A 22,486-nucleotide genomic window follows, 5' to 3' on the forward strand; every position below is an offset into this window, starting at 1 on the left:
GCCCAGGAGAGGCTGCCTACTGGGGGTTTATCTCCCTTTGGCACTCTCATTAGCTAATGAGTGAGCTGTGTGCCCCCATGGGAGTGACATCGCCACTGGGGAGCTCAGAGTTGGCTTCTATATCTGCTACCCTTGGTATTGGGTCACCTGGCTGGCCGGCTTCTGCTAAACAGGTAGCACGAAGACGGGAACATTGCACATTACCACCTTTCACGGTCTGTTTGCTTTGCCTACACTGGGGCCTGTTTCCTTATATCAAAAAAAGTATTTCTGGCACTCAATTCATGGCATCTACGCACAAAAATGTCACAGGCATGGCCGCTGTCCCTAAGGACACAGATGCATAAGCTGAAAAAAAAAATCAATGCAAGGAAAGAACAACCAGTAGGCTGTCCTTCCCGGGGGGTGGCATGAAGCCACTGTCCCCACCCTTTCCCTGACAATTCGCCTCCAAGCAAAATTAGGTCAGATGTTTCCTAAGGACAGAAGTCATAAAAGACACAGCTTCGGCGACATCCACAAAATCCCCAACTATCACATTGCCTTGGTGATGGGGCTGTGAGGGGCTTGTGGTCTGATTGCTATCAGCTGCTAAAGCCATCTCTCTCTCTCCCTCTCCCTCTCCCTCTCTCTCTCCCAGTGCCTTCTCAGACCACTGGAGATCTACCTGGTGCATCCCAGTCCTCTATTCTAGCCACCCCACCCATAACTCTTACCCTAAAGGCCCAATAAAATATATAGGTTGAGAGTAAGAGCATTCACGGTGGGTACAAAACTCAGTGGTGGATGGTTAGAGCAGGTTGATTCTTTCTGCTGACTGTATTATCTATTGCTGTGTAACAAATTACCCCCCACATTTAGCAGCTTAATACAGCAAATATTTGGCATCTCCGGTTTCCATGTGCCCGGAATCTGGCACGATTTATTTGGGTGTCTCTGGCTCAATAACCCTGGAGAGGTTGAGGTTGCAGGGAAGCTGTTGGTGGAAGCCTTGAGCTCATTGTGCACGAAATCTGCTTCCAGGTTTTGGTGGTCATGGGCAGGTGGGCGGTCCTCAGTGCCTCTCCTGGGGGCTTGTTTCTCAGGTAAGCAGTCTAGGAGAGAGCAAGAGAGTGTCCCCTAGGAAGAAGCTGCAGTAGTTTTGTCACCTACATCAGATGTGACATTCCACCACTTTTTCTATATGCTATTTGATGGAAGGGACACACTAGGTCAACGCTTACACAAGGGTGTGTATACCAGGAGGGGAGGATTACTGGAGGCGATCAAGGCTGCCTTCAAAAAGTCAAATTATCTCTCAATTTTTCCCTTCTCTTTTATATTTCCTTAATGAACTAATTCAGTGGTAATTCATGGAGCATCTATGGGGTGTGATGCCTTGTGTTATGTACCATGAGAAGTGCAAAAACACTTAATAACAGAACTCCTTACTCCCTTTGAGGGACCCTAGCCCATGGTGAGATAAGACAAGGTGACTTGTAACCAGGCTGAAGGCATCTGAGCGCTTGGGCAGAAGAACAAAAATGCTGGGCTGATCCCGAAGAGGGAGCTAATTCTTTGGGGCAGATAGATCAGTAAAAGTTTCCTTCATTCTTCCCATTCCACAAATAGGAAGAAAGGAAGAAACAGAGAGAGGTGGGAGGGAAGGAGGAGAGAATTGTGCCCAAGGTAACTTCCTAAATCTACTCCTTTCCTTAAAGAATATTGTAATGAGTCTCTACAACATAAATAAGTAATTTAGCTTAGCATTCAGAGCTTTCCACCTGTCTCTTCAGTTACGTTCCCTACCCTAGTGGTCAGCAAACTGTGGCTCGCGAGCCACATGCGGCTCTTTTAGCCCCTTGAGTGTGTCCATGAAGTTTCAATCACATTGTGCGTGCACACCCGCACGTGGTATTTTGTGGAAGAGCCACACTCAAGGGGCTGCAGTTTGCCAACCACTGCCCTACCCTAACCCTACCTCTGACACTTAACAGTGAAGTAAATAACTGGTAGATGCAGGATTTTAATCCTATCCTTCCAGTTCCTACAGCTGCAACCAGATCACCCAGTTCCCCAAATCGATGTAACTGGACAACTGGTCAGCGGGGGAAGGAAGGATGACCTTCTCTCCAGAGACTCCAGCTGCCGTGAGTCAGGGGCGGCAGAGCCAGGGATGAGGGGGAGGAAGCACAGAGCTGAACAGTTCCATTGTGGACGTGCCACTTTGAGGTTCTGACAAAACCTTTGAAAGGTTAAGGTCAGAGGCGACAGAGAAAGCCTGGAAATAGTAGATTTTCAGAGCTGCTTAAAGAAGGGATGACTAAAGTGGTAGTTGTAGTTGAAATTTCCGATAGTGACAAAAGCAACATTGATAACTGTGGTCCACATATAATAGAGAGTGAAAAGGGTAACCAACAACCCTAGGTGGCTACAGTCTATTGCGGGCGGCTGCAAATGATTTTTCATTGTTTAATGCAAAATGCAAAATAGAAGGTAACCATGGAGATATTTTTTCAATAGTCAGAGGAACTCAACTTGGTGGTGGTATGTGTGTGTGGGGGGGAGGGGGAGGAGGGCTTTCTCTTTCCATCAAAAACTATGGAAATCTATACAACTCGCTATGCCACTTGTGGCGGGCTGCCTCTAGAGTGTCTCCAGTGTCCCCACCTCCTGGTATGCACAGCCTTCAGTAAGGCCTCTCCCTGAGTGTGGCCTGGATTTAGTGATTTGCTTCAAGCAAATAGAATGTGGCAGAGGAGATGCAGGTCATTTCTGAGATTAGGTTACAAAAAAGACAGCACCTTGGGCGCCCCCTCTGGCTCATCTGCTCCCTTGCTCTGAGCAAAGCCAGCTGTCCTGTTGTGAGTTGCGCTGTGGGAGAAACCCATGTGGCAAGGAACTGATATCTTTGACCAACAGACCCGAGTCCTGCCAACAGCCACGGGAGTGCACCTGGAAGAGCATCCTTCCCCAGCGGGCCTCAGTACGATCACATCCCAGGCCAATACCTCCATTGCAAGCTTGTCGGAGGCCCAGAGCAGAGGCCTCCAGCTAAGTGATGCCTGAATTTCTGATCGTCAGAAACAGTAAAATAACACATGGCTAGTGTGTGTGTGTGTGTGTGTGTGTGTGTGTGTGTGTGTGTGTGTGGAGGTTTTTTTTTGTTTGTTGTGTTTTGTTGTTTTGTTTTTCAGTGCAGTCCCCCACTACCACAAATTATGCAGCCGAGTTTCCCACGTTTGGGGAAGTCACAGGGGTCAGCACATCCGGAGAGCAATGGACAAGCCTCACCCTGGAAAACCACCTTCGTGATCACGGCATCTCCCCTGATACATGGCTATTGTTTTAAGCCATCAATTGGGGCAATTTGTTACAGAGCAACAGATAACTAATGCACCGCGTCAAGCCCTTCAAGGTGACAGAAGTGGAGTTACTGTCTGGGTTGCTGACTGGGAGCTGGAGCAGAACATCTCAGAGAACTCGAATTGAGGTGGAATGAACCTCCTTACACATCAGCTTCGCATAGATACGTATAGTCGCTGGTTGGGATCAGAATATATACAGCTTTGGGGGTATTTTTTTTAACATTACAGATATTGCTGAATTTGGTCTTGTGCTGCTGAAGACAGATGGAGAATTCTCTACAATTAAACAGCCCCAGTACAAGGAGAACATGAATTAGCACAGGGCACTAACTGAAGCTGAGAAATGAAGCAAAGGAAAGCACTCAAATAAGATTAGACTGTAGACAATTCCCTTAGCTTCTCTGGAAAGAGCTTCCACACAAATCTCAAGTGAGAAAGTATTAGAAATAAAGCCAGAGTATCATGGTTGTGGTAGCTGCACATGAATTGCAGTGTGTGGGTGTGTGCTACACACCACAGACTCCGATATTAAACCGAGGCCGGTCACTGGAGGATGTGCATGTCCAAACAGCCATCAGAGAGCAGCAGGGTCTGTATGAAAAGGAGCTAACCTGTGTCTGCAATGCCTGCTATGTGCCAGGCACTCTCCCAAGCTGGTAATTCATGTACCATCACTGAGCACATGAGGTGAGCGCTGTTTTTATTCTCACTTTGAAAATGAGGAAACAGAAGCACAGAAACTTTAAATAACGTGCCAAGCACCTGCTAGAAGTGGTAGCACCAGGATTTGAGGGCAGGCAATCTGGCTTCAAACCCACTTGTTACCACTACTTTAAAATGGATTTCTGATAAGCCTCTTTATGAAAAGGGAGCCAAAGGGTTGGTAACTTTTTAACCTTGCAGGTAAGTAAAAGACAAGAAAATAACTTACCTCTTGGGACAAGAGAAGTAGGGTGGGTGGGACATACGCTTTCCTTTCCTACTCTCCGCCCTGATTCACTCAGCTCTGCGCTCTAGAAAACTGACCTGTGTGAACTGCAACAATGTTCTCTTTTGGCCCTTGGTCTCTGGTTAGATTTCCAACAGGAGGCACAGGCAGGAGTGTGGGCAGGGGGGAAGCCTCCAGCTTTGTCTCTTGTCCAGCATCCTCTCTCTCTCTCTCCCGAAGCTCAGAGCCTCTGCCTTGCAGCCCTGTCAGGTCCTAGTCACCACTCTCTACCCTGGCCTCTTAAGTCCCAAACAAAGTGTGGTAGCCAATCCCAAGGGTATTGCAATATCCCTCTTGGGTCCTAACCCTGTTGCCCCTTTGTATACAGTCTTTTTATTAAACTTTCTTCTCTTGTTTGGATGTTGCCTTCTGCTAAGACTCTGTGCAGATCTTAGGGCTTACCTGCCACATCCAGGAACCTTGCCTAAAAGTTTGGGGGAAGGAAAAGTTCAAAGGTAGCACTGTTCATGTCACTCGTATATTCTTCCCACAATGCCCCCTGTAGTCTTGAGTCAAGTCATCACGGAAAGATGGACATAAGGGCTCCAATAAATTGAAAGACTGTATCACCAGAGGTAAATGAGAAAAAAAAAAGAGGTGACCCAGTGGCCAAATATCAGATTACTAGGGGCCCAGTGCACGAATTCATGCACCTTGAAAGGAACTGTGGGCATCTAGGCTGTGGTGGGCACAGGGGCGGGTCTTGGCCCATCCTCCGTGTCCAAGCCTGGCTCCTCCCGCCATGGCCTCCAGCCCCCGTCTGCCCTCAGCCCCACTCCCGCCGCTGCCACCACCACCGCTGCTGCCATGCACTGATGGCGCTGGCCCCACTTGCACCTGCTAACAGCACGGAGTGATCGGGGCCAGCGCCGGGTGCTGGCAGCAGGTGTGAGAGGCAACTGCCAGCCCCAATCGCCCTTCAGGAGCAAGGGAAGGTGGAGAAGCCCTGATGGGTGATCGGGCCTGCACTCACCGCTCACTCCCGCTGATGGTGTGGAGCGATCGGTGTTACCGCTGCACGTAGGAGCAAACAATTTTCAGGAACCTCCAGAGGCTCGCCCCGATGACAGTGACCAGTGCCCCGCCTTGGTCCGGGCCACCACCGCTCACCTGCTCCACCATCCCACCATGGCCGACGCCCGCCATGTTCTGCACATGCACTCGGATGGTCATAGCAACCAGTTGTTCAGTTGTTCAGTTGTTCTGCTGTTTGGTCTATTTGCATATTAGTGTTTTATATAGAGAGATAATAGCTACACAGGAACAGCTTTCAGACAAGCCTGGGGTCCCTTAAATATTTAGATTTATAGGGCTGCTTCTCTAGCTCTCTTGCTATAAAAGACTATAAACCATCACTGTGACCAATTAGCTGTGATTGTGATTTCAATTGATGTGACCCCAGGGGTAACTAACATAATATATATTTATGCTGTTGTAAATAATTGTTAATTTGTATAATGTTCAGAAGTAAAATAGCTCCTTTAGGTGTACTAATAAGGAAAATAGGTTATACACAGCTGACAATTTAGTCAAAATCCTGGTGAGCCAGAATAAACAATTTTAGAAGGGAAAAACCTAGATAGCTGGTGTTGTGGTAGTCAAGGAATTTAGGTGTCTTTCACTTATAATGAATCCCAACATAGCTCATGTAGAAAGATAATGTTAGTCATCTCACTGAGCACTAGAGCCTGAGCACAAGGAGAATGAGAATGGTCCAAGTTCACTAGGAAATCCTTAACTCCTATTGCTCAGTCTCACTCTGGAATTCATTTTCATAGGCCAGGGTCAGCAAACTACAGCCAACAGGCCAAATCTTGCCCCCTGTCTATTTTTGTAAATAAAGTTTTATTGGAACACAGCCATGCCCATTTGTTTTCATATTGTCTATGGATGTTTTCCACACTACAATGTCAGTGTTGAGTAGCTGCAAACAGAGACAATATGGCCCACAAAGCCTAAAATAATGCTATATAGTCCTTTATATAAAACTAGAGGCCCAGTGCATGAATCTGTGCACTGGTGGGGTCCCTCGGCGTGGCCTGTGGGTACTGGTCCAACACCACCTGCTGCTCCTGCCTGCTGCTCTCGCTCATCCTGACCCTGCTGTGCCTGCTGCGGGCTCACACCCAGTCAGTCCTGATTGGAAGAGGCTTTGCTGCCATAGCGGGGCTTGCCAGCCATGAGCCCTGCATCTGGCATCCATCCCGGAGGGGGTGGGAGGAGCAGAATGCAATCAGCCCTCCGGGTGGGCGGTGGGATGCCCTTGCTGGCCCGGGATCTGGATCCATCCTGCTGATGTTCACGCCAGTTGTTGGGAGTCACATGGCAGCCACTTTTATATTATTTCTTCCTTATGGAGCATCTAGGGAGGGGAAGTGGCCACAGTGCCTGAGGCTGACTTCCAGGAGGCCAGCAGTGCTGTCAGGATCATGCCAGCGGCGCCAGTCTGGTGGTGCCTGGCCTGTTCTCCAGAGATTGGACCTGGAGGAATACTGAGGGAGCGAGTGGCTGCTGCCAGGCTGGTGGGCCCCTGGGACGGGTCAGTCAGCTGAGAAGCACTCTCGCTGTGGGAGCACTAACCACCAGGGGGCAACTTCTGCATTGAGCGTCTTCCCTCTGGTGGTCATAGCAACCAGTCAACCTGTCATTTGGTCGTTGGGTCATTCAGTCTTCGGCTTTTATATATATAGAAGGTTGTGAATCCCTGATCTAGGCTTCAATAGGTATTTTTCTTGTCTTTCTTAAAATTCTAATCACAAAATGCATTGCACTAATTTTCTATTTCTTCCTTTGCCTCCTCTGACTCTATGGAGATAATACTGGACTGCACAACTCAGAAATAACAAAATAGAAAAGAACAAATCCAAGACAATAGCTAGGAGACAGGTGTCCATCTACTCAAAGAAAAATCACTTTATTTTTTCTAAGCTTCTGTTGGATTGCAATAATCCCTTCAAGCTTTAAAACTATGAGTTGAAGGGTCTAAGGTATACTCCTTACAAATGACTAATGTTTTATAATGAAAAATTTAAATAATCAATTTAAAGAAAACACTGATAACAATGAAATAATTGTCTCAAAACTGCTCTTTTCCAGATTAATCTTCCAAAACTCACGTTTTAGGCATACCAATTTTCTACCCGAGGCTTTCAAATATTTCTTCTGTCCAGCGATCCAGAACCATGAAATATATATATATATATATATATATAGAGAGAGAGAGAGAGAGAGAGAGAGAGAGAGATAGCTAAGTGTCCAACCTGCTGACCGGTCGCTATGACATGCACTGACCACCAGGGGGCAGACACTCAATGCAGGAGCTGCTGTGATGCACACTGGCCATTTACAGAGAAATGGCACTGCAGAGCTGGCACCCACAAAGCAATACTCAGCTTCCCCTAAGTGGGACACATGCCCCGCTACCACTCATGAGTAACAGCCCACTAAATTGCAGCTGATGCTGCCGAGACCCCATGGCGCAAAATGTGGCCCACAGCCCAGCCCAGTCCCAAAACGGTGGCTGTATGCACTGAGTAATGACGTCACGTGGCAACACCCAGCTTCCTCTCCCTAGTGACTAGCCTCCTTGGAGTTTCTTAAGCCCAGGAACATGACTTGCATTATAGCCAGGTGGAAACATTTTACACTTTAATCAAAAGTCTGTGAAGTGTTTTTCTGTGCCTCATCTCATTTGATCCTCACAGAAGTCCTAGAGTAAGTACATAGGAGACTTGTGGAATCCTATTTTCTTTTTATTAGTCAGAAAACAGAGATTTAGAAAGCTTAGAAACTTGACCCAACTGAAAAGAAGTAAGAAATGGTCAACCTTGAAAATGACTTCAGGTTTTCTCACTGTGCAGAATATAGTCAAACACTGCTACAATTAAATATTTTACCCTTTGTTCTCCCTGCGTGATCTACAATAATAATCTGCTTTGTGATGATATTTATTACTGTGTTGCTGACAATTACCTGAAAGAGAAGTTGGTGTGCTCCACTGGGCTGGAAAAAATTTAGCTAAATCAGAAAGCAGGTTTAATTAAGCAAGTTTATTCTATATATACTAGAGGCCCGTTGCAGGAAGATTCCTGCAAAAATAGGGCTTCCTCGGGCCTATCCTGCAAGAATAGGGCTTTGCTCCCTTCTCCACTGCCTCGCTCCCTCCCGTCTCTGCTGCCTCGGCTCCCTCCCTTCTCCGCCGCTTCACTCCCTTTTGCAGCGCCTGGCTTCCTTCTATGCTGTCTTCAGTCTTCGCTCCACACTTGAGTATGCAAATTAATCGCCATCTTTGTTGGGTTAATTTAATACTTGCTCTGATTGGCTGATGGGCATAATAGAGGGATGGTCAATTTGCATGTTTCTCTTTTGTTAGGTAGATAAAAGGCTAAGTTGACTCGCACATGTAAAGCTCTCACTAGCGCCAATTGCACGTGTGTGTTTTGATCTGTCATTGTTGGTTGTGAAATTGGTTGACACTTCCATTATAGAGAAAGGGCGAATAGCAATATTGAAATATTTCTTCTAATTAATTTCCTTTCAATGTGCACAAATTCGTGTACTGGGCCACTAGTAGATATCATATGAATAAAAATCACCTTTGAAAGAAAGTTTCAAAAAGATCCCTGGATTGTAATAACATTTATATTAAGTTTTGAAACATTACAAAAGCAGGATCTGAGTTCTAGAGTTACCACATTATAAGATTAAAAAAAATTAATAAAAAAATCACTAGGTATACAAAGAAACAGGAATGAGTGGTCCATATAAAGGGATAAAAATAATTGACAGAAAATGTACCTGAGGTAGTCCAGATGTCAGTCTTACTGGACAAAGATTTTAATGCTGTCTTAAAGATGCTCAAAGAGCTAAAAAGTATTTAGAATAAATAAAGGACAAAAATGTTGAAGAAAATAAAAATAGCAATAGAAATTATAAAAAGAAACCAAAAAGAAATTCTGGGATTGCAAAGCTCAATAAATGAAATGAACAATACATTTAAAAACCAGATGTGAGCAGCCCGGCTAGTGTGACTTCATGGTTGAGTGTTGACCGATGAACCAGGAAATCATGGTTCCATTCCAGATCAGGGCACATGCCCAGGTTGCAGGCTCAATCCCCAGTAGAGGTCATGCAGGAGGCAACTGTTCAATGATTCTCTCTCATCACTGATGTTTCCATCTTTCTCTCCCTCTCCATTCCTCTCTCTGAAATCAACAAAATCATATTTTAAAAAAGCATAAGTGAGCAAACAGAAGAAAGAGGATAAAATTGAAATTATTTAATCTAAGGAATATAGGGGTGGGGGGAATGAACAGAGCCTAGGGATCTATGGGACACCATTCAAAGGACTAGAATATACCTTGTGAGCATCCCAGAAGCAGAGAAAGAGAAAGGGGTTAAAAATATATGTGAAGAAATGATAGCCAATAACTTTCCAAATCTGAGAAGCTCAATAAACACTAGGTGGGATAAACTCAAAATGACCCAGACAACGACAAACTGTCAAAATCCAAAGACAGAGAACCTTGAAGGCAGCAACAGAGAAGTGACTCTGCAGGTATAAGGGATCCTTAATAATATTTTCAGTCAATGTCTCATCAACCTTGGAGGCCAGAAGGCAGTGGGTTAATATAAGTGCTATGAAAAAACAAAACAAAACAAACTCTGTCTATTGAAAATTATATATCTGGCAAAATTGTCCTTCAAAAATGAGAGAAAAATTAAGACATTTTCAGGTTTCAAAAAGCTAAAGAAGTATGTTACCTCTTGACCTAACTTCTAAAGGGAGTCCAAGGTTGAAATAAAAAAAGTTAAACAGCAACTTGAAGCCACATGAAGACATGAAGACCTCTGGTAAAGGTAAGTATATGTGCAGTTATAAAAGCTAGTATTATTTTAAGTTTGGTTGTTACTCTACTTTTAGTTTTATCATAATTTAAGAAACAAATGCATAAAGTAATTATTAATCTATGTTCTTGGACACACAATATAGGGCATCCCAAAAAATGTATACACACATTTTGAATAATTATAAAGGCAGTGTTTATTAAAATAGTTTTCATTTTCAAAACTGAACTATCAGCTCTTAAAGTGTGTACACATTTTTGGGGGGACACCCTGGATATAAAGATGTAATCTGTAACATCAATAACAAGAAGAGGCCAAGGGCAAAGCTGAATAACAGCAGAGATTTATATACTATTAAAGTTGCTATAAACTAGATTGTTATAACTTTAGGCTGACAAATTCAATATCCATGGTAACCACAAAGCAAATATTTGTAGAAAATGCACAAAGGGAAATGAAAAAGGGAACCAAATGCCTCACTACAAAAAGAAAAAAAAAACTAAACAGAGGAAGGCAGTATAGAAGAAAGAGGGGACTGAAGCTATAAGGATTATATAAAGGAAATAGCAGAATGTCAGAAGTAATTTTGTCCTTATCAGCAATTACTTTAAATGTAAATGGATTAAACTTGGCAACAACAAAAAAAGATGGGCAGAATGAATTTTAAAATGTGATCCAACTATATGCTATTTATAAGAGACTCATTTTAGATCCAAAGATAAAATAGATTAAAAATGGAAGAATGGAAAAAGATATTTCATTCAAATAGTAACTAAAAGAAAGCGGGAGTGGTTATACCAATATTAAATAAAGTAGAATTTAAATCAAACAAAGTTATGAGAGACAAAGAAAAACATTATATATTAACAAAAGTTTCAATATAGCAAGAAAATATAACAATTATAAACATTGATGTACCTAAAAACTGGAACCCTTGTACATTGCTGGTGGGAATGTAAAATGGTGTGGCCTCTATGGTAAAGGGTTTTGCATTTTCTTAAAAGGTTAAACATAGAACTACCATGTGACCCAGTAATTCCACTTCTGGGTATACGCCCAAAAAAGTTGAAAGCAGGGACTCAAAGAGCAATTTATACACTAGTGTTCATAGCGGCATTATTCATGTAGCCAAATGGTAGAAACAACCCATGTCCAATAAGAGATAAACACACTGTGATATATATATATACAATGAAATGTTATTCAGCCTTGAAAAATGAATGACACTAATATGTGCCAAAACATGGGTGGACCTTAAAAACATTATGCTTAACAAAATAAGCTCAACACAGAAGGACAAATATTGTTAATTCATTATATGAGGTTCCTAGAATAGGCAAATTTATAGTGACAGAAAGTAGAGTAGGACTTGCCAGAGACTGGGGAAAGGAGGGTGAGAGTTATGGTTAATGGGTACAGAGTTTTTGTTGGGGTTGATGAAAAGTTTCTGAATGTAGATTGTGGTGATGGTTACACACATTGTGCACATATTGAATGTCACTGAATTGTACACTCGTGAATGGTTAAAAAGGTAAATATGACGCTTTGTATATTTTACTACAATAAAAATGTTCAGCTGAAACCGGTTTGGCTCAGTGGATAGAGCATCTGCTTTCGGACTGAAGGGCCCCAGGTTCGATTCCGGTCAAGGGCATGTACCTGGGTTGCGGGCACATCCCCAGTAGGAGATGTGCAGGAGGCAGCTGATCGATGTTTCTCTCTCATCGATGTGTCTAACTCTCTATCTCTCTCCCTTCCTCTCTGTAAAAAATCAATAAAATATATTTAAAAAAAAATGTTCTCCCTGGAAGTGGTCCTGCAGTAGGAGAGACAGCATCGCAGTGTAGGTGGGGCCACCCTGGATGTGGAGGCTGAAAGGTCTGAAGCTGCTGGGATAACCTCCAGAAAAGGTTATCATTGCTGATCAAACACAAGTTGTCCTTCCCTGCCCTGTCTGGTCCTGGCAAAATGTGCACAAAACTAACTGTTCTTAAGCAGCCGAATCCATCCACAACACACTCGCAGCACCGAGGACGCTCTGCCCTGAAGAGCGAACAGCCGTTCTATACAGAGCCGATGCAGAGGACATGCCACGGAAAATTGATTGATTCTTGTATCAAAAATCAATTTTGCTTAGAATGAAAAAGCTTGTCTCATTCCTGGGAAATTGACCAAAAGATAGAGAAATGATGGAAGATCAGCTGAAAAAGAGCATGTTATAAAGCGGTTAGAAGTTGTGTTTTGAATCCACTATCGCCTCTTGCTCAGCCTACTTACTGAGCAAGTAAGAATGGAAAAAGCTGGCACAGCTTACTCAGAAAAGCATCTGTCAAATGGAGACTCGGCCTCCACTTCAAGCTCCCAAAGTGGATCATCGCATTATGTCCGTGTAGACAGTGTGTGATTAAGTCACTCGGGTGTCACTGTGGTCTTGGTATATGTGTCTTGAGTCATTTTCCCAGGGCAGGTAATTAATGACATCAGTCAGAATTTTCCCAGGTATAACATTAGGGTGAACCACTCGGGATGATGTTAAAATTGACTGGTTAAGCTCAATAATGACGCCTTTGGTTTTTAACTCTATGTAATATCAGTAGCCACTTGTCAATTACTGCTTTCACTGATTCATCCTGAAAGTCTTCTTATGCATTTAAATTTTAATAATTTTGTTTTAGTTTTGATTGAGAACAATTTATAAACAAATTGAGAGCATTGAAACAAAAGTCCTAATTTGTGCTCACGACTGTATACAGTAATAATGTCTTAGTAATAGCACAACAATAATATTGATTAAAGTTCCTGAAATGGATGAGAAGAAAGAAAAAGCTTCCACAATGAATAAATGTAATTCTAATTTACCAGAGCTCTGAAGTCCATCTCAACCACGAGAAGAAATGCACCTTTTTATCGACACGTCATTACCATTAGTTCTCACCTACGATATACGCTATGAAACTTTAAGAGTGAAAAGTTGTAAATGGCATTCAGGAGTCAGGAAGACTGTGTATAAACAGGAAGAACAGTAGTTTCACACAAACAGGCCCCTGTATTGACAAGCTGACATGTACAAATATAGACACCATCCAAGCAGGGCTGTGGAGAGAACCATGTCAAAGCTGATCAATTATTCATCACCCAGTCTGCAGAGAGAACACTATCAGGTAATGATCTGTAATTATTAATAAATAATTCAAGCTTTAATAGCCCTGAAATGAAATGCTTAATTGCATCACAACATAATTAATGAAATTAGCTGCAGTGTTTAAAATGAGAAATTTTTTCTTCAACCTTTCTTTCTTACATTTTTTTTGCCCCAAATACTGGTAATCCAGAGGATAAATAGGGTGATTAAATTGGAAGAGTGGGAGTGTGTGCACCCATAGTGTGTGTTTTAGTGTGGGGATATGTGTGAGTGTGGATTTTTTCTTAGACTCCTGACATCCAAGATATTCTGGGAAGTGGAGAAATGGGTTTTGTCAGCTCATCCTTGACGGTAACCCTAGCATTGACTGTCCCTTAGGTTGGTGCAATATTTAATGCAGCTTCATGGTGGGCATGGGGAGGGGAAGGGAGGAGAGGAAGGGAGGGAATGGTGCTGCAAACACAAAATAAAATAAACTCCTGATCCTTTAGAGTTCATGGTCTCTTGGGTAACAATCCTATATAATAAAGAGGTAATATGCAAATTAACCCTCACACCCTCACAAGATGTCTGCCTAAGATCAGGCTGGCAGGGGGGTTAGTGAGGGATGACCAAATGACTGAACAAGCAGGCTGCATGGGCAACCAGGCCGGCAGGGGGGTTAGTGAGGGATGACCAAATGACTGAACAAGCAGGCTGCATGGGCAACCAGGCCGGCAGGGGGGTTAGTGAGGGATGACCAAATGACTGAACAAGCAGGCTGCATGGGCAACCAGGCCAGCGGGGGTGGGGGGGGCAGTTGGGGGTGACCAGGCCAGCAGGGGGTGCAGTTGGGAGCAACCAGGCCAGTGGGGGGGTCAGTTAGGAGCAGCCAGGCAGGCAGGCAGGCAGGCAGGTGAACGATTAGGAGCCAGCGGTCTAGGATTGTGAGAGAGATGTCCGACTGTCAGTTTAGGCCCTATCCCTAGGATCAAGCCTAAACCCGCAGTCAGACATCCTCCAAGGGGTCCCAGATTGGAAATGGTGCAGGCTTGGCTGAGCCCCTTCACCCATGCATGAATTTCATGCACCAGGCCTCTAGTAGTTAGAATAAGATGCAATACACAGACTCTCATTTACAAACTTTTTGGTAAAACTTTAAAAGTCAGAAGCCAGGATGGTGAAGACTAAGTTCAGTAGGTATGCAACTGAAGCCTTGTGGACCCTAATAGCTCATAGGGCTCCAGGTCCCACCTAGCACCGGCTCTACCAGCTTTGTTGTTGTGGCATCCACAGTGATTCAGAGAGCTCTTGGTGCCTCCACAATATCACTGGGCTTCCAGACTTTCTCCACCTTGCCTCCTTTCAGGGAATCCAGCCTCTGGCCTCTTGCTTGCTTACTACCTGCTCCCAAATCAGAGAGGCTCTTAAACCTTGACAATCCTTGAAAGAGGACTGCAAGTGGAGAAAGGCTGAGAAAATGTGGATATGGTGGGATGATAGTATTCTCCAGGAGTGTGTCCTGGAAGTGGGGAGTGTGGAGGAGAGATAGTCAGGGCTGAGTCTGCACAGGCTAGAGAGCAGGAATTCAACTGGGTGGAATGGAAGGAAAGACAGGGCAAGGGACCAGAGGGACAGCAATGTGTTCAGAGTGGATGTCCAAGGGAGTTTGAGATTTTCCATCTACATCTATCACCTGTGCCAGATGATAGTCTACTTACTTACAGATATTTACTCATTTCATGTCTCAATCATCCTGCGAAAGAAGTTTTTATCACTATCATTATTCCTCTTTTACAGAAGAGGAAACCAAAGCACAACACAGGTACACAATTTGTCCAGGATGCACAGCTAGTCAGAGCTGGAACCGAGACTTGAACCCAATACTTCTGGCTCCAGAGTCCACCTAGTTGCCTTCTGTGCTCTTCTGAGTTATATATCAGAGGAAGCTTGCTCTCAATTCTTCACCTATGGTGGTTGTATAACCACCTACTCTCTTCCCGTGTCACCAGAGTGAGAGGAATACACTTCTCTATCATCTGACTTTGCACTTGGCCCTGAGACTTGCTTTGGCCAATGACCCAGTGGATGTGACTTGAGTAAAGGGTTGCAACGTGCTTGTGTGGTTGGGTTTATGCTCTTGCTCTTGCCTTTCTCCATGAGTAGACTATGTCTCGGGTGGCCACTAGATCAAGGAAGTTGTTAGACATTCAGAGAAAACCTGCACTCAATCCTCTGCTTGAAGCCAGGCTTAGCCAAGCACAACATCAAGGAGTGGAGCTCCAGTGACCATCACATCTGTAGCCTGAAGCAGAGCTACCCCCGCTGACCTGCACACCAGTGACCATAGAAATAAAAGCTTATTGTTATATGCCATTGAGATTTTGTAGTTGTTTGTTATGTAGCATTATTATGATAATAGCTGACTAATACTGCTTCACCATCCCACCCTCAGGCATTCTTAGACATGGATACTGAATTATTTTCAATATTACTTACAGTGCCAAGTTAAGGCAGCTTCAAGACAAGTTCCCAAGCCCTTATTTCAACCAGATGGCTCCCCTTGGGCGCTTTGAGCAGAAATTCTGGAACAGTCACAGCATTGCTAGCAGTTAGAGCTGGGCTGTAAATACATCTGTCTGACTCAGAACCCTAGAATTCAGCCACTGAATTAGAAGGCCCATCAAATATGAATGAACCTATGCCACAGTCCCAGCTGAAGGCGCTGGCCAATGGCTACAGGCAATGATTCCAGATTCGTCTACGCTACCTCCAAGTCACTACTGTTGGCTCTTCCACCTCTTATTTCTCTGACAAATTTTGTTTGGCTCTATGCCTGACTCCCCTTCCTCATCTAGCTTTAAAACATGGATGAACTGATTTGAGATAAGTTCTCTGTCTCTGATTTCAGCACCATCCGTGGGACACAACTTCCAGGATTCTCCCTTTAACCTAAACATATATCAGTCTCAGATAAAATGCTTTCGTACCAATAAAACTGTTCCCAGTTTGGCCCCTTCCCTTCCATCTATGAAAGAGGATCAGGTATCTTGGGCCCAACTCACATCCAGACTCTATACTGAGTGTTTAACACATGGACAACTGAGCTGACCCCCTGTATGGGGAAAGGAGCCATGTCTTGATTAGCAACAATGGGGTAGGGACATTGGAGAGGATACAGAACAGACAATCCCACTCAGCAGGTATTGTAGGAGCCCCGAAGATCTGCTATTGTGAGGTGCAGGCAAGAACTTTGAACGAGGTACTATCCAGGAGGATCCAGAGTCCAGAAGACACAAGGAGGGCAGGCATGGCCCTTATCAAACAGGACTGGAGCTCTGCCACATTGCCCTGTGGGCCAGGGTGACCTAGCTAGAGAGGGCGGGGGGGGGGGCAGTTTGGCTGAGGCAGAGGCAAGGGAGACTGTGAGAAACCACACTGCTTCAAGGATCTTGCCATCCTGCCTCTGGCATTTTCTCAAACTGGCCATCTCACCTGGCTGATGACAAAGGTCGGTCTGAGTGAGCCAGACTGTCTCTGGGGGTGCCTGCCTGTCCCATCTGGTCACACTTGGTCTGAAAGCCCCATTGCTTTCAGCATGGCTGGGATTATTTTCTCATACTTCCATAGCCTTTTATATTTATAGTGCGGTACTCAATCATTTTAACTCAAGCTTTTAGTGCTGAAAGGTAAAGGAGGTTATTGAATTTCTCTTCCTCTGTACCAATGAGAAGCATAGTTCCCTTCGGTCATCAATAAATTATTATTATTATTGCTATAATAATTATTTAAAAAAGAAAACTGCCATGTGGGCCTGAGATTATATCTGATTTAAAGTGAACTTTAAACACGTGGTACACAATATCCTACAGGACCTATTTACTATCTCTGGTTTGGTGTAAAAAAAAAAGGTGCTGGAAGGTAGATCTTTTCCAGGGTGATCCAGCACCCTCCCTACACACTCCTATGTACACCCTCCACTAGGGGGAGCGGTTTGAGTTGAGAGCCTGCTGTATCGTAGGATTACTATGATCATTAAATGAGATAATTAATGTAAAATAGCCTTCACAGTGAACCCAAGAAGAAATCTGAGTAATGTTAGGTCTCCCCCTTATTTTGTATGAGTTAGCAGTTAATCAATGGCTCTCGCATAGATGAACTAGTGATTAATAGTTGCAAGTGAAATAGAGCAATGGCTAGAATTACATAAAAGCAGATGTAGTTCAATGGTGAGAAATCTTCTAAAAACAAAAAATGCCCCCCCCCCCAGATGAAGGGGCTATTCCCAACTGAGGAAGCAGCTCCTGGCAGGTGCTCAGGGAGAGGCTAACACACCATTTGTCAGCCTGGTGTGGACAACATTTTGGGGCCAGTGACATTGGCCTGATGTTCCCTTTTGGGATTCCTAGATTTGGATAACAATGTAAGCTGGGGTCACCCAAGGACCAAGGCTCATTCAATAGGTATCCCTAAAGCAATGTGTTTTGGCTTTTCCATGTTCCAATCTTGATTTACTAATCTTCTTAAACATGTAACTCCAGCCAAACTAATGTACCTACTGTCCTCTAAGAGCTGGTTGGAATTGTTGTGCCTTCCCTGTTACTTTTCACTAATCTGCTCACCAATCTCATTCTATTAAAAAGATTCAGCTAAAGTTCAACCTCTTCTGTAAAGTCTTCTCAAATGATACGTCCTGAAGCCACCCACTGCACTCTGAAATCCTATCACCTCTACCCGCAAAATGCATCCATTACCCGAGCACTTCTCACCACCACCATTACTCCCTCTGGTTCAAGCCACTGCTGCCTTATTTTGCCTGGATTATTGCAATGCTTCCTAACAGGCCCTCTTGCTTCACCTCTGCCTCCCCGGGGTACATTCTTCACACACAGCCAGAATAATCTTTTCAGGATTTAAGAAGGTCGCATCATCTTTCTGCTCATGGTTTCCCATTTCGCACGGAGCAAAAGCCAAAGTCCTTACAGTCTCCCACAGGGCCCTACATTTCCTTTGGGCTTCCAGTTTCATTTTGGACCTTTCCTCCTAATGCTCCTTCCTCGGTCCACTCACACCACCGTCCTTGCAGAGCCTTCCTTAAATCTGCGCACTGGCTGTCCCTTCTAAGTGGGGTGCTGTCTGCCACTTCCTCATGGTCATCACCCCCACTTCCTTCAAGTCCTTTCTCAGCTGTCACCTTCTAAATGAGGCCTACCCTGATCCCCCCGTATTTAAAATGTTAATCCAGCCCCTCCCACCTGACACTATTTCCATAGCATTTACCACCTTATAATATATTACACACTTACTTATTTATTGTGTTTTACTATTTATTTATTAAGTTTATTAGCTCCAAAGTAGGAATCATCTCCTATTACTCCTTTAGCAAACATCATTGCTTCTCGAACTTAGTAGAAGCTCAATAAGACTCATCGCTAAGAAGGTCCCATGTGAACCACGTAGCTGTTTGTAGTGTCTCATTTGAGCAGGAAAGATGCATGCTTTCAAAGCTTGGTAGTGCCATCCTAGTTAATCAGCATTTATTAAACACCAACTGTTAGCAGAGTTTTCTGTCAGGCTCTGAGACAGAACTTTAAGGATGGTCTTGTCTTCTTGTGGAAAAGGAGAGTTAAGCCAGTTACTTTGATCATCCAGGGCTCTGTATTTCCTTTGCCAAGTTTACCCAGAACGGTACGGCTGCACTATCTAGACACTTTAGAAAAAGGTGTCTGTAGCGGAAGGTTGTCTATTTCCCAAATGTTAATTCTAGATAATTGCATTTTCATTGCTATTGAGATCTTAAGTCAAATTCATTTCCTTGGGGTGTATAATTGAAGCCTCGTTTAATGAGTTGTTGGTTTAATGGGGTTGTCAGGAGAAGAAAGTAAGATGTTATTTGACCTCTGGAAGCATGCTCTTGTATCCTAAGTAGGAAACACAGCTGCCCACCCAACTGAGCCAACTCTGCAGCTAGAAGCAAAAGGCAGCAGATCTCCATGGACCAAGCCCTGGAAGGACTTTGCCTGCCATGCCAGGAATGCCTGATGCTGCCTTGCACCTTGGTTTGTCTTTTGCCTCCAGAGGGTCCCCTCCACACAGGGCATAGAACTTCCTCCCCTGTGTCTCCAAATCACATTTTAATCGATCACCGGGTTGCCACAGAATGGACTGAGGTTTAGGCAAGAGGCAGACTATAGCTGGTGGAGCAGCTACTTGCACCGAGCAGGAATTTTGTGTAGATTTTTGTATTAGTGGGAAGAGTAAGCGTTTATAAAGCCCTAGCAGAGTATTTGACTCGAGCAGACCTGTTACAGAGATGAGGGCCGGTGGGTTTACAGCCCATTTGCCCTGCCCTGGAATGGCTGCTGTTCACTGCAGAGTCCTGAGAAGCAGCCCAAAGATCGCTAACGGCTGTCATTTGGTTCTGGAAGTCTCTGGCTGAATGGCTCTAAGCCACTTAATCTTTCTGGAGTTTGTGATTTTTAAACACTATGTTTAAATGACTGACTCTTCACCAAATAAAACATAACATCCCAAATCTATAAAAAGGCCTGATGTTTTGCTCAGGGGCCCCCTGTGCCCCCATTCTACTGTTGTACCCTGACTCCCTTCCTGGCCAAGCTCAAGGTCTCCCTCCAGCCTGGACATTGCTCTCTGGTCCTGGGTCAGTCGCCAAGCACCGCACAAAATCCTGGATCCCACACGTCTCGCTTGGCGGCCATGATTTCTCTCCAGCGCATCCCCTCCCTCAAAATGTATCACTTTATGTTGTTCTTATTTCCTTATTCCTTTGTCTCACCCACTACACTGTAAGTTCCTCAAGGACAAAGAGTATGTTTTATTCATTTTGTGTTTCTTACAGTGCTTAGCATGATGCCTGGCCAGAGAGGGGGTCTCAATAAATATGGGCTGAAAGATTGTCCCTCTGTACATGTGTACAGTCAGTCTTGCGCAGGCTCCCCATGTCTCCTCCCCTCCCTCCCCCCTAAAGCCCCTACACTGTAGTTCTGGATGGAGACAGAAAGGATAGGTTTTGCACAAAAGCAGCAACGTGTTTAAATCGATGACTCACATAGCGGGTACTGCATACATGTTTGTTGATGAATGAATGCCTAAAGGGAGTTTTCACAGCCCCTCCCTGTCTCGATCGCCACTTCTGGCTGGCCTTCCCAGGCTCCTGCTGCCTCCTGCCATCTCCTGCTCATTCCCTAGGAGTACCATTGCCTTGCAACAAGGACCTGACTCACAGGGACACACCGAGTGGTCCCGCTGTGTCCTCGGGCAGTAGCACCTTAAGCTCACTTACAAACCATTAGTAGGCCCTGGATGAAGTCTGGATCCTGACAGCTGGTTCTGATTCTGTGGCAGGTGGAGCCCAGACCTAAGCACAAGGACCAAAGGACCCCAGCCTCCCCTTAGGCCACATCGCTTTCCTAAGACGCGCTTCCTGTGTCTTTGTATCTCTTAACGATTAAACATCAACTATTCGCTCCTCATTGGAAAGGTTTTCATCACTACCCTTTCCATTTATTCCCTCCACATCTTCCTCCCAGGGAAGAGTGAGTTACAGCATGGAGAGAGCTGCAGAGAAAAGGGGAAAAAAACAGATTCTATAAATTCCATAATATGACCTTGATAAAAGACAAAAAGACCTGCCCAGTGAACTTAATAATTTTAGGTGTCCTGTGTTTTAAATACAGCTTCCTGTTCAATACTTTTAATAATCACATGGAATTAAATCTCCCCACTTTGCAAATAAGGAAACCAATCCTTAGAGAATTTGCCACTTGCTAAAGGTGAGGCAGCTTGGTATAAAAGCAAACCTGGGGTCCAGAACCACCCACTGGGTGCAGCTTCTCTGCAAACACTGCCCTCTATTCCGTCCTGCGTCACTGAGTTGGGAAAACCCTATCTTCCTCCCCTGCTTCTCCTGGACTCTCACACACTACCACGCCCACAAGCCTTCTCGCATCAGATGGGGGGAGGGTTCCCCACACCAAGCAACTCTGTGACACCAGCTGGGCATCCTACCATTTAATTCAATTCTGACCCGGAGATAGGGTCAGATCCCACAGGTGAAGGGCTTGGTCCCACAAGACTGCCCGCCCCTTTCACATGTCCATCACAAGTCTAGGTTAATGCCTGTGCGTCTGATGGATTGGCTATTCATTGGAGGTTCCCAAGACCCCCACTCGGGTTTGATTAATTTTTCAGAGTTTCTGTCAGAACTGAGGGGAACAGTTTACTTCCTGTTTATCAATTGATTATAGAAGGCTCTGATAAAGAATACGGATGAACACCCAGATGGAAGAGATTTGCAGGGTAGGGTATGTGAGGAGGCATGTGGAGCTTCTATGCCCTCTCCGAAGCATCACTTTCTCAGCATCTCCATATGTTCAACAACCTGGAAACTCTTCCAACCCCTGACTTTGGAGAGTCTTATGGAGAGCTCATCACATAGGCATGATCCATGATTAACTCCATTTCCAGCCCCACTCCCTTCTCCGGAGATCGGGGATGGGGATGAAAATCCCAAGCTTGTGGTCATAGCCTTGGTCTTTCTGGTGCCCAGCTCCCTTCCAGGAGCCCGCCCAGAGCCACCTCATTAGAACAAAAGACACTGCTGTTACCAAGGACCGTCCAAAGAACCTGGGAACACTGTGTCGGCAACTCGGGTCAAAGGCTAAAAACTAGAACAAAAAAAGCTCCTAGTGCTCTGGCCACTTGGGACATTACAAAGGCTTTAGGAGCTTTGAGCCAGGAGCCGGGACAGAGACAAATATACAAATATACATATTTCTATTATTTCACAATCATGAGGTCTGGTTTTCCCCTGGTTGCAGACACCAGCGCTATCCTTGGTTGGGTTCGTTCTACACCAAACTGACAAAGGGCAAGTTTTTTGAAACCACACACCTTTCTGCCATCATTTATCTTAGCCTTTGTGCTCAACATTTCCCAGAATTCGCTAAGTCCTCTCCCCAAGTGCTTCTCTGTCCCACAGCTCCTCCCTCACCTCTGCCACTGATCCTCCTCCCAGCCTGGCCTCTTCCTTTGATCCCGGGGCCAGATGCCATTTCCTCTCAGCCAGTCCCGAGTGACCTGCGCCCTCAGTTCTAAAGGCTCCCATACTTGATTAGCGAACATGATGCAACATTTTTCAAGAAGTTGTTGGAACTTTTTTTA

This window comes from Myotis brandtii, unplaced genomic scaffold (genome assembly GCF_000412655.1).
Source record: "Myotis brandtii unplaced genomic scaffold, ASM41265v1 scaffold421, whole genome shotgun sequence".
In the NCBI taxonomy this organism is placed as follows: domain Eukaryota; kingdom Metazoa; phylum Chordata; class Mammalia; order Chiroptera; family Vespertilionidae; genus Myotis; species Myotis brandtii.